A 14,782-nucleotide genomic window follows, 5' to 3' on the forward strand; every position below is an offset into this window, starting at 1 on the left:
GTAACATTCATAATATTGTGGATATTTTGCTTTGTTGGGCATGTGGTTATAATTTCTTTGACTTATTTGCTAATTTTTATATTGTAAAATAAAGGAGGAATTATTAATTTTTTAAAAATCATCAAATGGGTCCCTCTTTCTAAGCCTGTAATTTCCCCCTTATTTTCCTCTGCACCTTTAACATAAGAATGGCCTTCTTTATCAAAACTCTGCTGAGGATTCTCCTCTCTGTTTCCTGTGACCTTCGCCCCTTTATTTCTTTACGTATGGAATCAGGCACAGCTTTATTTTCTTCATCTTCGTTGAAATATCTTGAAACTCATTCCAGCAGGGTCTGTTGAACTTTTCCTCCATACTTGTTTCCTTTCAGAAACGTGTAGGTAAGGATTACAGAGATATGGTAGGCTCTTGCCTTTATTTAGGTCACATATCAGTGAAGTCCAGAAATGCAAAGCTGAGGGGCAAAGGGTAACAGCTATGCTTAAAAAGCATTTGGACTACCAGGAAGCTCAGTGGAAGTGGCATCATAGGGTTAGTCAAGGAAGTGGAAACCAGAGGAGGTTGATTAGGATAGGGGGCATCTCTTAAGAAGGAAAATGATAGAAAGTGAAAATGTTCACCCTGAAGAAAGGAAAGCTAATGAGTACATAAAGAGCTACTTTTACATATTTTATCAACTTTATGTAGAAGATGTTTTAATCTATTTTTCTGCTAAAAGAGATTAATAACTGGAAGCATGGGGTAGAAGTTTTAGGTGAAATAATTCTAATCCAATATAAGAGAGATTTTTCTTGAAAGAGTAATTTCAATGTTGTGGTAAGTGCCCAACTCTTGGAAATTGTAACACATTGTTTAGATTACTTGCAGTACACAATGTTTTAAAGGGAATTATCATTTACTTAACTTCCCTGGTGGCTCAGATGGTAAAGCATCTGCCTACAATGCAGGAGACCTGGGTTCGATCCCTGGGTGGGGAAGATCCCCTGGAGAAGGAAATGGCAACCCACTCCAGTACTCTTGCCTGGAAAATCCCATGGACCAAGGAGCCTGGTAGGCTACAGTCCATGGGGTTGCAAAGAGTCGGACACGACTGAGCGACTTCACTTTCACTTTATCATTTAATTAGAGGCTGGACTATATGGCTTATAATAACCCCTTCAATTCTTAGATTTTGTGAATCCAGGAGGAACAGTAGAGACGTCATTATATCTTAATAAAAAAAATTCCAATCACCCCATTAGCAGTCTGCCTGCCCCCCAAACCCCCCAAAATCCAACTTGACTAAATCATTTACAAGATGACTCAGGTTAACCCCTGTAATTTAATGTAATATGAATAATTCATGCTGCTGTAGACTGTAAAAGATAGAGAATAAACAATGACAAGATACATAGCTTTGATTGAGATGTCACAACTATAGGATAATAAACTGTATGGTAAATATAAATTATTTTTAAACATTTAATTATTATAAACATATATCTTCCTTCAAATACACATGCATTTATTCATGGTAGGCTTGAAAAATTCTGTTACTTCAATTTACCAAAATTATTAACACAGATGACATGGTAGTATTAAAAGAAATTATATAAACTAATTTAAAGTTCAAATTGGTTGGTATAATTTTTTTACAAGAATCAACTGGGTTGGATGTTTTTACACTACTCTGACCATAAAGCATATATTCCTTTTCTGTTGTGTTCAAGTTTTGTATTTGGTGGAAACATTTATTATACTAGTGGGAATTAAAAAAGAATTTATTTATTTGGCTGTGCTGGGTCTTAGTTGCCGCATGCAGGATCTCTTAGTTTTGGCATGTGGCATCCAGTTCCTTGACCAAGGATTGAACCTGGGCCCCCTTCATCTAGGGCATGGACTCTTAGCTGACCAACAGAGAAGTTATGCTAGTGGGAATTTTTGTCTTGAATTTGTGTTAAGCTCCATTATTTTCTAAGAGGAAGGCAAAAATAGCTCTAATTGTAAAGGCAGTCGCTGGTAAATTGTGGAAAAATTTTCAATTAAGAGGGGTCAGTGGAACTTGATAGAATTAGGGTGTATACATTTCCAAGTAATTCATTTGATTTGATTTGACCAGTAATAAGAATTGTAAATAAAGCTTACAAAAATCAGTTAGGCTAATTGAGATGATATTGTCTTTATTCCTTCTCCCACATGATAGCATTTGATTTATTGGAATAAATACCAAGGGCCATAGCTAGAAATATTGAGAAACAGGTCATAATTGGCTCATTATCTCCCCCAACCTCCACTGTTCTAGGTGATCATAGCCAAATATTCTAACTACCTAATTGATACATAAACCAGAGTTGTGCCCCATGTTTTAAACCTATTCCTCCAGTTAAAGATTACCTGTGGTTTCACTTCATCAGAATCCTTATTCTAAAATTAACCAAGTTGATAAATTAGCTGATGTGAAGATACTAACAGGGTTCCAAGTACCATATCTTGTTGTGTATTAAATTCTAAACTAGACCTTGCTTTCTTCAATTGATACACTTTTTAGATCATGTCGGAGAAGGCAATGGCACCCCACTCCAGTACTCTTGCCTGGAAAATCCCTTGGATGGAGGAGCCTGGTAGGCTGCAGTCCATGGGGTCACTAGGAGTTGGACATGACTGAGCGACTTCACTTTCACTTTTCACTTTCATGCATTGGAGAAGGAAATGGCAACCCACTCCAGTGTTCTTGCCTGGAGAATCCCAGGGACGGGGGAGCCTGGTGGGCTGCCATCTCTGGGGTCACACAGAGTCAGACACGACTGAAGTGACTTAGCAGCAGCAGCAGCAGAGGAGATCATGTAATTTCAAATACTAATTTCATAAATGAGGAAAATGAAGGCAGGAATTTTAGGTAAATGATATTTCTGGTTTTCTTGCGAGACTTGTCTGCTGATGCTCAAGCCAGTTAGTAGTCATTGGTTCCTAACCTCTTTAACTATAAGATGATACTCTTTATCTATAACAAAGGGAATTGTTGAAAAGTACAAGAAAATCTATTGTTGACTGGGATATGAGGAGATATATATATAGTCACCTACCATAGAAATAGATATTTATACTGTTACAGATGTCTTGAAAGCAGTATGATGTTTATTAAAAATAGTGGTACACACACTTTTGACATAATAATCCCCTCTTATTGTGGTCTAGCCTACGGAAACAAAAGCTTCAGTAATAAGGATCTATTAGCTGCTTATTGTAGCATTATTTAAGTAGAATATATAATTTATAACAAATTAAATGCTTTTCATAGACAAATGATTAATTAATTAATCCAACAAATATCTATTAAGTACTTTCTATGTGCCAGGAAGGTTTCCATGGTGGCTCAGTCAGTAAAGAATCCTCCTGCAATGCGGGAGATCAGGGTTTGATCCCTGGATGGGGAAGATCCCCTGGAGGGAGGGCATGGCAACGCACTCCAGTATTCTTGCCTAGAGAATCCCATGGATAGAGGAGCCTGGCGATTGCAGAGTCAGACATTACTGAGCAACTAATAACAAAACAACATGTGTCAGGAACTGCTTTAGGTACTTTGAATACACTAGTGGACAAAACAGTTGAATATGGAGCTTACATTAGAGTATGGGGGAGCGGATAAAGAAAAGACGTGAATCATATAATGTGACATAAGTGTGCAGTATAATCACGTGAGATGGTGGTTATACAGGTTAACATTTTAGCTGGCCTGTCATGATGGCTTAATGGGAAGGTAACATGTTAACAAAAAATGTGAAAGGAATTATTAGAAGAGTATTCCAGAGAGAGAGATTAAGTAGAGCAAATGCTTTGAGAAAGGAACATCTCTGAAATATTTTGTGTGAAGAAGAGCTGAGAACAATGAGGAGAACCATAAGAAGTACACCAAGCATCATAGTAGAAAACCCATGAGACAGGTTGTATCACCAATAGAGTGAAAAGATCTGGAGACCTGGGTCCTAGGACTGCATCCTGGAATATTCAAGTATTAAAAATTAGGAGAGAAGTATAGGGACCAGCGAAAGAGATGGAGCAGGAGCAAACAGGTAGAAGGGAAAACCAAAGTGAGGAAGAAAGAAAACTTGGGGGAAAAAAGTGAAGAAAATATATCAAGGAAAAGGGTTTGATAAATAAATGCCTTTGATAGATTAATCAAGGTGAGGGCTGAGAATTAATTACTTATATAATGATTCTGGAGGTCATTGATCACCTGGATTAGGACAATTTGAGGGGTGATATGAGGGCAAAGTTAAGTGAAATTTGCTCAGTCGCGTCCAACTCTTTGCGACCCCATGGACTTAGTCCCTGGAATTCTTTAGGCCAGAATACTGGAGCAGGTAGCCTTTCTCTTCTCCAGGGAACCTTCCCAACCCAGGGATCGAACCCAGGTCTCCTGCATTGCACGCAGATTCTTTACCAACTGAGCCACAACAGAAGCCCAAGAATACTGGAGTGGGCAGACTATCTCTTCTCGAGCAGATCTTCCTGACCCAGAAATCGAACTGGGATCTCCTGCATTGCAGGCGGATTCTTTAACGGAGCTTGCAAAAGCCTGATTTAAATGATTCTGTCCTACTGTACTAGAACTGCTATAACAAAATATTATAAACTGGGTGGCTTAACAACAAACATTTAAACTGTATTTCTCACAGTTCTGGAGGTTAGAAGTCTGAGATCTGGGTGCCAGAAGGTTAAGGTTCTTGATGAGAATGCTCTTGCTGGTTTACAAAAAGCCATCTTGCTGTGTTGTCATGTGGTGGAAAGAAAAATTGCTAGATTTCCCGCCTCCCATTATAAAGGCCTCCTCTCATCCTGTTAATGATAGCTCCATTCTCATGACTTAATTACATCACCAAAGCCCCATCTCCAATTACCAGTGCATTAGGATTAGGATTTTAACATGTGAATTTTGGGAAGAGACACCAACATTTGGCTCATTGCTTTCTGCCCTGGGCCCCCAAATGTATATTCTTCTCAGGGCCAAATATGCTCCATCCCAACAGTTCCAAAGGGCTTAACTCATTCCAGCATCAGCTCTAAAGTCTAAAGTCCAAAGGCTTATTTAATTATCATGTAAATCAGGTATGATAATCAGAAGCAGAAGATATTAAGAAGAGGTGGCAAGAATACACAGAAGAACTGTACAAAAAAGATCTTCACGACCCAGATAATCACCATGGTGTGATCACTCACCTAGAGCCAGACATCCTGGAATGTGAAGTCAAGTGGGCCTTAGGAAGCATCACTACGAACAAAGCTAGTGGAGGTGATGGAACTCCAGTTGAGCTCTTTCAAATCCTGAAAGATGATGCTGTGAAAGTGGGGCACTCAATATGTCAGCAAATTTGGAAAACTCAGCTGTGGCCACAGGACTGGAAAGGGCCAGTTTTCATTTCAATCCCAAGAAAGGCAATGCCAAAGAATGCTCAAACTACCACACAACTGCACTCATCTCACACACTAGTAAAGTCATGCTCAAAATTCTCCAAGCCAGACTTCAGCAATATGTGAACCGTGAACTTCCTGATGTTCAGGCTGGTTTTCGAAAAGACAGAGGAACCAGAGATCAAATTGCCAGCATCTGCTGGATCACGGAAAAAGCAAGAGAGTTCTAGAAAAACATCTATTTCTGCTTTATTGACTATGCCAAAGCCTTTGACTGTGTGGATCACAATAAACTGTAGAAAATTCTGAAAGAGATGGGAATACCAGACCACCTAACCTGCCTCTTAAGAAACCTGTATGCAGGTCGAGAAGCAACAGTTAGAACTGGACATGGAACAACAGACTGGTTTCAAATAGGAAAAGGAGTACGTCAAGGCTGTATATTATTACCCTGCTTACTTAACTTCTATGCAGAGTACGTCATGAGAAATGCTAGGCTGGAAGAAGCACAAGCTGGAATCAAGATTGCCAGGAGAAATATCAATAACCTCAGATATGCAGATGACACCACCCTTATGGCAGAAAGTGAAGAACTAAAAAGCCTTTTGATGAAAGTAAAAGAGGAGAGTGAAAAAGTTGGCTTAAGGCTCAACATTCAGAAAATGAAGATCATGGCATCCAGTCCCATCACTCCATGGGAAATAGATGGGGAAACAGTGGAAACAATGGCTGACTTTATTTTTTTGGGCTCCAAAATCACTGCAGATGGTGACTGCAGCCATGAGATTAAAAGACGCTTACTCCTTGGAGGGAAAGTTATGGCCAACCTAGATAGCATATTCAAAAGCAGAGACATTATTTTGCCAACAAAGGTCCGTCTAGTCAAGGCTATGACTTTTCCAGTAGTCATGTATGGATGTGAGAGTTTGACTATAAAGAAAGCTGAGTGCTGAAGAATTGATGCTTTTGAACTGTGGTGTTGGAGAAGACTTTTGAGGGTCCCTTGGACTGCAAGGAGATCCAACCAGTCCATCCTAAAGGAGGTCAGTCCTGGGTATTCATTGGAAGGACTGATGCTGAAGCTGAAACGCCAATACTTTGGCCACCTAATGCGAAGAGCTGACTCATTTGAAAAGACCCTGATACTGGGAAGGGTTGAGGGCAGGTGGAGAAGGGGACAACCGAGGATGAGATGGTTGGATGGCATCACCAACTCAATGGACATGGGTTTGGGTAGACTCTGGGAGTTGGTGATGGACTGGGAGGCCTGGTGTGCTCCTGTTCATGCAGTCGCAAAGAGTCGGACACAACCGAGCGACTGAACTGAACTGAATCATGTATAAATGAAACTTGAGGTATGATCACCGTTAGGCAAATTAATCTTTAACTTTGAACCTATGAGATCAAGTATATTCTTCCAAAATACAATGATGGGACAGAGGATGGACAATTACATTCCAAAATGGGTAAATTTGGAAAGAAAGAGGAAGGGGTAACAGATTCCAAGTAGGTTCAAAACCTAGCATGACAAGTTTCATGAGGTTGTAAGGCTCAAGATTACCAGTGTTTGGCTCAGTGCTTTGCCTTCCAGACCCACTGGGTGGAAGTCCTGCTTTTCAGACCCATTGCAGTGCCAAGCAGGGGTCCCTAGGCCTCTGCTGTGTGCTCCCACCACATGACTTTGGGTGGTCCTGTTCCCCCATTGCTTTGAGCAGAAGTCATTGGCTTGTTGAAAGTGAGATGATGGGTTCTCCACTTGAAACTAAGGAGGAAGCCCTGATTTTGGACTCTCCTTTGGAGTCCATTCTTTTGTCTTGAAGAACAGGGCACAGTTTTCAGCTGAACAAATTTATGGTCCTGGGTTATAAGCTCAAGAAGTCTGACATCTTCATTAATCTTTTCTCCCATCTCCTCCTCTTTCAGCTCATTAATTTTTATAAGAAATCTATATTTACTAACTTATAGAGATGTCCAGGATATATTATGAGTGAAAACATGCATGTTTGGAGCAATATATAGTTAATGATTCTATTTCAGTATCAACAATCAAACAAAAATAAAAACTCTTAGCATCATATGTATGATTGGATATGTACATATCTATTTGTATATGTCTTCTAATAAGGAGAATTGTGTAAAAGTTACCATGGTGAACTGTCATAGCTAGTCGCTTGTTATGATAAAGGGGCATACGGAACTTAGTAGAGAGCATGGGCGTTGTTGGAAGGGGATGATGTTTAGCTTTGCCTTAAAATAGTTTTGTGTTTTATAATTTTACTTGTTTTAAAGAGCATGTATTAGAGTTAAACTTTGATTTTCATTTGAAGAAATAAAATATGGTTAAACTAATGAATTTATGAATTATCAAAGATCCAGATCAAGGAACTGCAGCATCTGATTGAGAACTTGCAATAAAGCTGGACATTAACAAAATGATTATTATAATGGAAGTTTAAATAAGAAAATAATAGTTTTACATTTGTAAATACTACACTGGAATTGACACAGAAAAAAATGAATATACCTTAGCTCTCTTTTTGGGGGAGCCTTAGGGACAGCATTTCCTTCTGATCAGTTTTGACAGTGTTCATCTTAAGACATAACAAAGGGAAAGCTACCAACACCAACAATTCAAGTAAAGTTGTAGATCTCTTGTCTATGGACTTTGAGACTAAACAAAGTTATCCATGGAAAAGAAACACCCACTTAAAAGTTAACTTTATTAAATCTGCGTATTATTGAAACCTACATTGCCTTTCTGTTCTCTTTCCTGAATTCTAACCAGGAAAAAGACCTGCTCAAGATTTCCGAAACTATGATTGATACACACACCCGGAACTAAAAGAGTTTGAGAGAGTATACCATTTACTTACCCTGCTTGGGGCCATCCATGTACATGGTTGTACAATGATCAGGATGTAGAGGTTTTCAGCTGTAAGTATATTTAGGGAGCTCATAGGTAACTGAATCAGAAAGAAAGACTTCAGAAAATAGGGTCAGGTGTCTGTCATACTGGAGTACACATGCTCCCTACAAATGTATTTTAGAACACTGTGAAAACCAAATAAAATACTATAAATTGGGCTTAAAATATTCATTTTTATGTTAATGGGTCCATGTAGTAATCCAAGTCTATGCCCCAGCCAGTAATGCTGAAGAAGCTGAAGTTGAACGGTTCTATGAAGACCTACAAGACCTTTTAGAACTAACACCCAAAAAAGATGTCCTTTTCATTATAGGGGGCTGGAATGCAAAAGTAGGAAGTCAAGAAACACCTGGAGTAACAGGCAAATTTGGCCTTAAAATGCAGAATGAAGCAGGGAAAAGGCTAATAGAGTTTTGCCAAGAAAATGCACTGGTCATAGCAAACACCCTCTTCCAATAGCACAAGAGAAGACTCTACACATGGACATCCCCAGATGGTCAACACCGAAATCAGACTGATTATATTCTTTGCAGCCAAAGATGGAGAAGCTCCATACAGTCAACAAAAACAAGACCAGGAGCTGACTGTGGGTCAGATCATGAACTCCTTATTACCAAATTCAGACTGAAATTGAAGAAAGCAGGGAAAACCACTAGACCATTCGGGTATGACCTAAATCAAGTCCCTTATGATTATACAGTGGAAGTGAGAAATAGATTTAAGGGCCTAGATCTGATAGATAGAGTGCCTCATAAACTATGGAATGAGGTTCGTGACATTGTACAGGAGACAGGGATCAAGACCATCCCCATGGAAAAGAATGCAAAAAAGCAAAATGGCTCTCTGGGGGAAGCCTTACAAATAGCTGTGAAAAGAAGACAGGTGAAAAGCAAAGGAGAAAAGGGAAGATATAAGCAACTGAATGCAGAATTCCAAAGGATAGCAAGAAGAGATAAGAAAGCCTTCTTCAGCGATCAATGCAAAGAAATAGAGGAAAACAACAGAATGGGAAAGACTATAGATCTCTTCAAGAAAATTAGAGATACCAAGGGAACATTTCATGCAAGGATGGGCTCGATAAAGGACAGAAATGATATGGACCTAACAGAAGCAGAAGATATTTAGAAGAGATGGCAAGAATACACAGAAGAACTGTACAAAAAAGATCTTCATGACCCGGAAAATCACAATGGTGTGATCACTCATCTAGTGCCAGATATCCTGGAATGTGAAGTCAAGTGGGCCTTAGAAAGCATCACTACAAACAAAGCTAATGGAGGTGATGGAATTCCGGTAGAGCTATTTCAAATCCTGAAAGATGATGCTGTGAAAGTCAATATGCCAGCTCATTTGGAAAACTCAGCAGTGGCCACAGGACTGGAAAAGGTCAGTTTTCATTCCAATCCCAAAGAAAGGCAATGCCAAAGAATGCTCAAACTACTGCACAATTGCACTCATCTCACACGCTAGTAAAGTCATGCTCAAAATTCTCCAAGCCAGGCCTTCAGCAGTATGTGAACCGTGAACTTCCTGATGTGCAAGCTGGTTTTAGAAAAGATAGAGGAACCAGAGATCAAATTGCCAACATCCGCTGGATCACAGAAAAAGCAAGAGAGTTCCAGAAAAACATCTATTTCTGCTTTATTGACTATGCCAAAGCCTTTGACTGTGTGGATCACAATAAACTGTGGAAAATTCTGAAAGAGGTGGGAATACCAGACCACCTAACCTGCCTCTTGAGAAATCTGTATGCAGGTCAGGAAGCAACAGTTAGAACTGGACATGGAACAACAGACTGGTTTCAAATAGGAAAAGGAGTACGTCAAGGCTGTATATTGTCACCCTGCTTATTTAACTTATCTGCAGAGTACATCATAAGAAATGCTGTGCTGGAAGAAAGACAAGCTGGAATCAAGATTGCCGGGAGAAATATCAGTAACCTCAGATATGCAAATGACACCATCCTTATGGCAGAAAGTGAAGAGGAACTAAAAAGCCTCTTGATGAAAGTAAAAGAGGAGAGTGAAAAAGTTGGCTTAAAGCTCAACATTCAGAAAATGAAGATCATGGCATCCGGTCCCATCACTTCATGGGAAATAGATGGAGAAACAGTGGAAACAGTGTCAGACTTTATTTTTTGGGGCTCCAAAATCACTGCAGATGGTGATTGCAGCCATGAAATTAAAAGATGCTTACTCCTTGGAAGAAAAGTTATGACCAACCTAGATAGCATCTTCAAAAGCAGAGACATTACTTTGCCGACTAAGGTCCGTCTAGTGAAGCCTATGGTTTTTCCAGTAGTCATGTATGGATGTGAGAGTTGGATTGTGAAGAAGGCTGAGCGCCAAAGAATTGATGCTTTTGAACTGTGGTGTTGGAGAAGACTCTTGAGAGTCCCTTGGACTGCAAGGAGATCCAACCAGTCCATTCTGAAGGAGATCAGCCTTGGGATTTCTTTGTAAGGAATGATGCTAAAGCTGAAGCTCCAGTACTTTGGCCACCTCATGTGAAGAGTTGACTCATTGGAGAAGACTTTGATGCTGGGAGGAATTGGGGGCAGGAGGAGAAGGGGACGACCGAGGATGAGATGGCTGGATGGCATCACTGACTCGATGGACGTAAGTTGAGTGAACTCCGGGAGTTGGTGATGGACAGGGAGGCCTGGCGTGCTGCGATTCATGGGGTCACAAAGAGTCGGACACAACTGAGCGACTGAATTGAACTGAGCTGTGGTACTATTGCCTTTTTGGACAATTCTTCCTTATAAAGGACTGTCCTGCACACTGCAGAATGATTATTGTTGTGTCCCCCCATCAGGCCTTGGAACTAATTGCATATAGCACCCCACATCCACCCCTATCCCCCAGCTCTGGATATTGCAACAAGCACTTTCCTCTATAGTTTAGGATGCCTTCTATGGGGAGAAGTCTCCCTGGGTTATGGGCCCAGTGTTAGGCTCATGAGTGTAAAAGTGAAAGTGAAGTCTCTCAGTTGTGTCTGACTCTTTGCTACCCCATGGACTGTAGCCTACCAGGCTCCTCTGTCCATGGGATTTTCCAGGCAAGAGTACTAGAGTGGGTTGCCATGGGTGAATAGTGTTATTTTATAGCAACATGTTTGTTTGCAGCCATGAAATTAAAAGACACTTACTCCTTGGAAGGAAAGTTATGACCAACCTAGATGGCGTATTAAAAAGCAGAGACATTACTTTGCCAACAAAGGTCTGTCTAGTCAAGGCTATGGTTTTTCCAGTGGTCGTGTAGGGATGTGTGAGTTGGACTGTGAAGAAAGCTGAGCACCGAAGAATTGATGCTTTTGAACTGTGGTGTTGGAGAAGACTCTTGAGAGTTCCTTGGACTGCAAGGAGATCCAACCAGTCCATTCTGAAGATCAGCCCTGGGTGTTCTTTGGAAGGAATGATGCTAAAGCTGAAACTCCAGTACTTTGGCCACCTCATGTGAAGAGTTGACTCATTGGAAAAGACTTTGATGCTGGGAGGGATTGGGGGCAGGAGGAGAAGGGGACGACCGAGGATGAGATGGCTGGATGGCATCACTGACTAGATGGACGTGAGTCTAAGTGAACTCCGGGAGTTGGTGATGGACAGGGAGGCCTGGCGTGCTGCGATCCATGGGGTCACAAAGAGTCGGACATGACCGAGCGACTGAACTGAAGTGAAGTGAACTGTGTTGTTTCACCCAGTATGCGTGTGTGTGCACTGTCTCTCAGTCGTGTTCTACTCTTGGTGACTCTATGAACTGTAGCCTGCCACGCTCTGTCCATGGAATTTTCCAGGCAACAATACTGGAGTGGGTTGGCATTTCCTATTCCAGTGGATCTTCCCAGACTAGGGATCCAACCTTGTCTCTTACGTCCCCTGCATTGGCAGGTGGACTCTTTACCACTGAGCCACCTGGGAAGCCCCTGTTTTACCTGACCCAACTCTGAAATGTTGAACAAGTAATTTACTCTTGCCTTTGCTGTTGAGCTCTGTTTACATTCAGTGACACTTCCCTGGTAGCTCAGATGGTAAAGCATCTTCCTACAATGTGGGAGTCCTGGGTTTGATCCCTGGGTCAGGAAAATCCCTTGGAGAAGGAAATGGCAACCCACTCCAGTATTCATGCCTGGAAAATCCCATGGACCAAGGAGCCTGGTGGGCTACAGTCCATGGTGTTGCAAAGAGTCGGACACGACTGAGTGACTTCAGTTCACTTCACTTCATATTCAGTGACACTGCCTCATCTTTCCATGGGGACATTGCCTCTTATATGGACAAAAGTCCTTTTAAAAATGTTAAAGTTTATTACCTTAGCCAAACATTAATTAGGTTTATATATTTTTTGAATGTATGAAAAATGTTCTAACAATTCATTGAAGGTTGATGGGTTTTTTCCTCTATTAGGCACTCAAAAAAACCTTACTGATTAATTTTTTAAAAAGCTAATGAATCAAAGAACTGTTTAAGGCACAGGAAGTGAACCAAGTTTCTGACCTTTCTGGCCTAGGCTTTATCCCCATCAACAGAGCTTCACATTTACGATACTACATAAATAAAAAATAACAGTAGGTGACAAGCCCACAGGGAGAAGTAAGCAGGAGGTGAGGCATTCTGAAGTCTTTCTGTGCATTATCCTCAACACATTTGTTGCATTGTGGTTTTTTGAGGACTCGGCTTCCAGAGTGTTGCTTACTTGCTAATGGATACTAACTAGGAGGTGAGAAATCTCTGTCATTTACTGTGGTCAGAGAAGGAAAAGATATTTGTTGAAAGGTTAGACACCCATGCAGTAGTCAGCTGATGGCCTACTGAGGAATTTATCGGAAGGACTTGAACCTTCCCCACTGGACAGGACTTGGTGTTAGCTATGTGTTGATATTATTCCTTAATCAAAAACTAGGTAGCCCAAGAAGATATCCTGGGGATGAGAAAAAGGCATGTGGAATTTGGATTCAGCAAAGACCTGAATTTGCCTTGGGAAAGAGTACTTCCAAAGTAGTTTTTTCATATATAAAATACAGACAATATCATTTTTCCCTTATAGGGGTCTGATATGAACCGATGGAGATAATGTCTATAGAATGTTGAGTTCCTTCCACGCTTTCTTCTTTGTCTTCTCTTTCCTTCATGTCCCTTAATTTTTCTTTCTTCTTTCCTTCATACATGGTAGATTTGACTATAAGGCACTGGAGTATTTCCCTACAAGTAACGTAGATAATAATAGAACTTGAAACGATTTTCCATTTCAGATTCTGTGTATTTGTCATGCTGTGTCACTTCAGGTATGACCGAGACCTTGTGGACTGTAGCCTGTGATGCTCCTCTGTCCACGGGATGCTTCAGGCAAGAGTACTGAAGGGGGTTGCCAATGTCCTCTTCCAGGGATTCTCCCGACACAGGGATCAAAACTGAGTCTCTTCTATTTCCTGCATTGGCAGGCAAGTTCTCTAGTGTGAGTGCCACCTGGGAAGCCCATGTATTTGTGAGTGATACTAAAATACACATACAGGAGTAAGGCTTAGTTTGTAGCAATATCAATGTATGTGCAATTCTTAGAATATCTCACTTGATTGGCTTAATTCCTTAGCACGAGTTTCATCACGTTGCACATATGGATATAATTAATTTATCTCTTGAGGAGCCTATGTGGTAACCATAGCAGTTTGTCTAGGCCGCATATACTTCTTCAGTTCACTTCAGTCACTCAGTTGTGTCCAACTCTTTGTGACCCCATGGACCACAGCATGCCAGGCCTCCCTGTCCATCACCAACTCCTGGAGTTTACTCAAACCCACGTCTATTGTGTCAGTGATGCCATCCAGCCATCTCATCCTCTGTCATCCCCTTCTCCTCCTGCCCCCAATCCCTCCCAGCATCAGGGTCTTTTCAAATGAGTCAGCTTTTTGCATCAGGTGGCCAAAGTATTGGAGTTTCAGCCTCAGCATCAGTCCTTCCAATGAACACCCGGGACTGATCTCCTTTAGGATGGACTTGTTGGATCTCCTAGTGGTCCAAACTGTTAGTGCAAAGTATATTGTAGAATTATTTTAAATTCTGGGTTTTGAAGTTTTGGAAATACTGAGCTTTGATTTTTTTTTTGTTTTTGTTTAGATCAAGTTAGATTGTTGTCAGGCATGCGTTGTGCTCGTATACATTTTTACACTGTGTGATGATGAGTTGATTTATTCTCAATAGTAACTTTTTTACAAACTGATCAAGAACAAATCAGTGGTGTTGAAAGACTTAAGTGTGAAAGAGAAAGTAAATTGTAAAGGGAGAAGGTCCTAGAAAATACTATTTATGAACATAAATGTGTCAGGAAGCTCTTATAAGAAAAACACCAATGCAGTATACTAACGCATATATATGGAATTTAGAAAGATGGTAACGATAACCCTGTATGCAAGACAGCAAAAGAGACACAGATGAATAGAACAATCTTTTGGACTCTGTGGGAGAGGAGAGGG

At 40.7% G+C, this 14,782-nt stretch overlaps 1 long non-coding RNA gene and 1 other non-coding gene across 6 annotated transcripts in view; both read left to right on the forward strand.

The window, feature by feature from the left end:
* Nucleotides 1-14,782, forward strand: part of LOC138440512 (uncharacterized) — a 409,718-nt gene that overhangs the window by 195,227 nt on the left and 199,709 nt on the right. The gene's annotated exons all lie outside the window — the stretch shown is intronic.
* TRNAC-ACA (transfer RNA cysteine (anticodon ACA)) lies at nt 906-977 on the forward strand. Its single transcript has one exon. It is a non-coding gene; the product is annotated as a tRNA-Cys (tRNA).

This window comes from Ovis canadensis, chromosome 5 (genome assembly GCF_042477335.2).
Source record: "Ovis canadensis isolate MfBH-ARS-UI-01 breed Bighorn chromosome 5, ARS-UI_OviCan_v2, whole genome shotgun sequence".
Taxonomy (NCBI): Eukaryota; Metazoa; Chordata; class Mammalia; order Artiodactyla; family Bovidae; genus Ovis; species Ovis canadensis.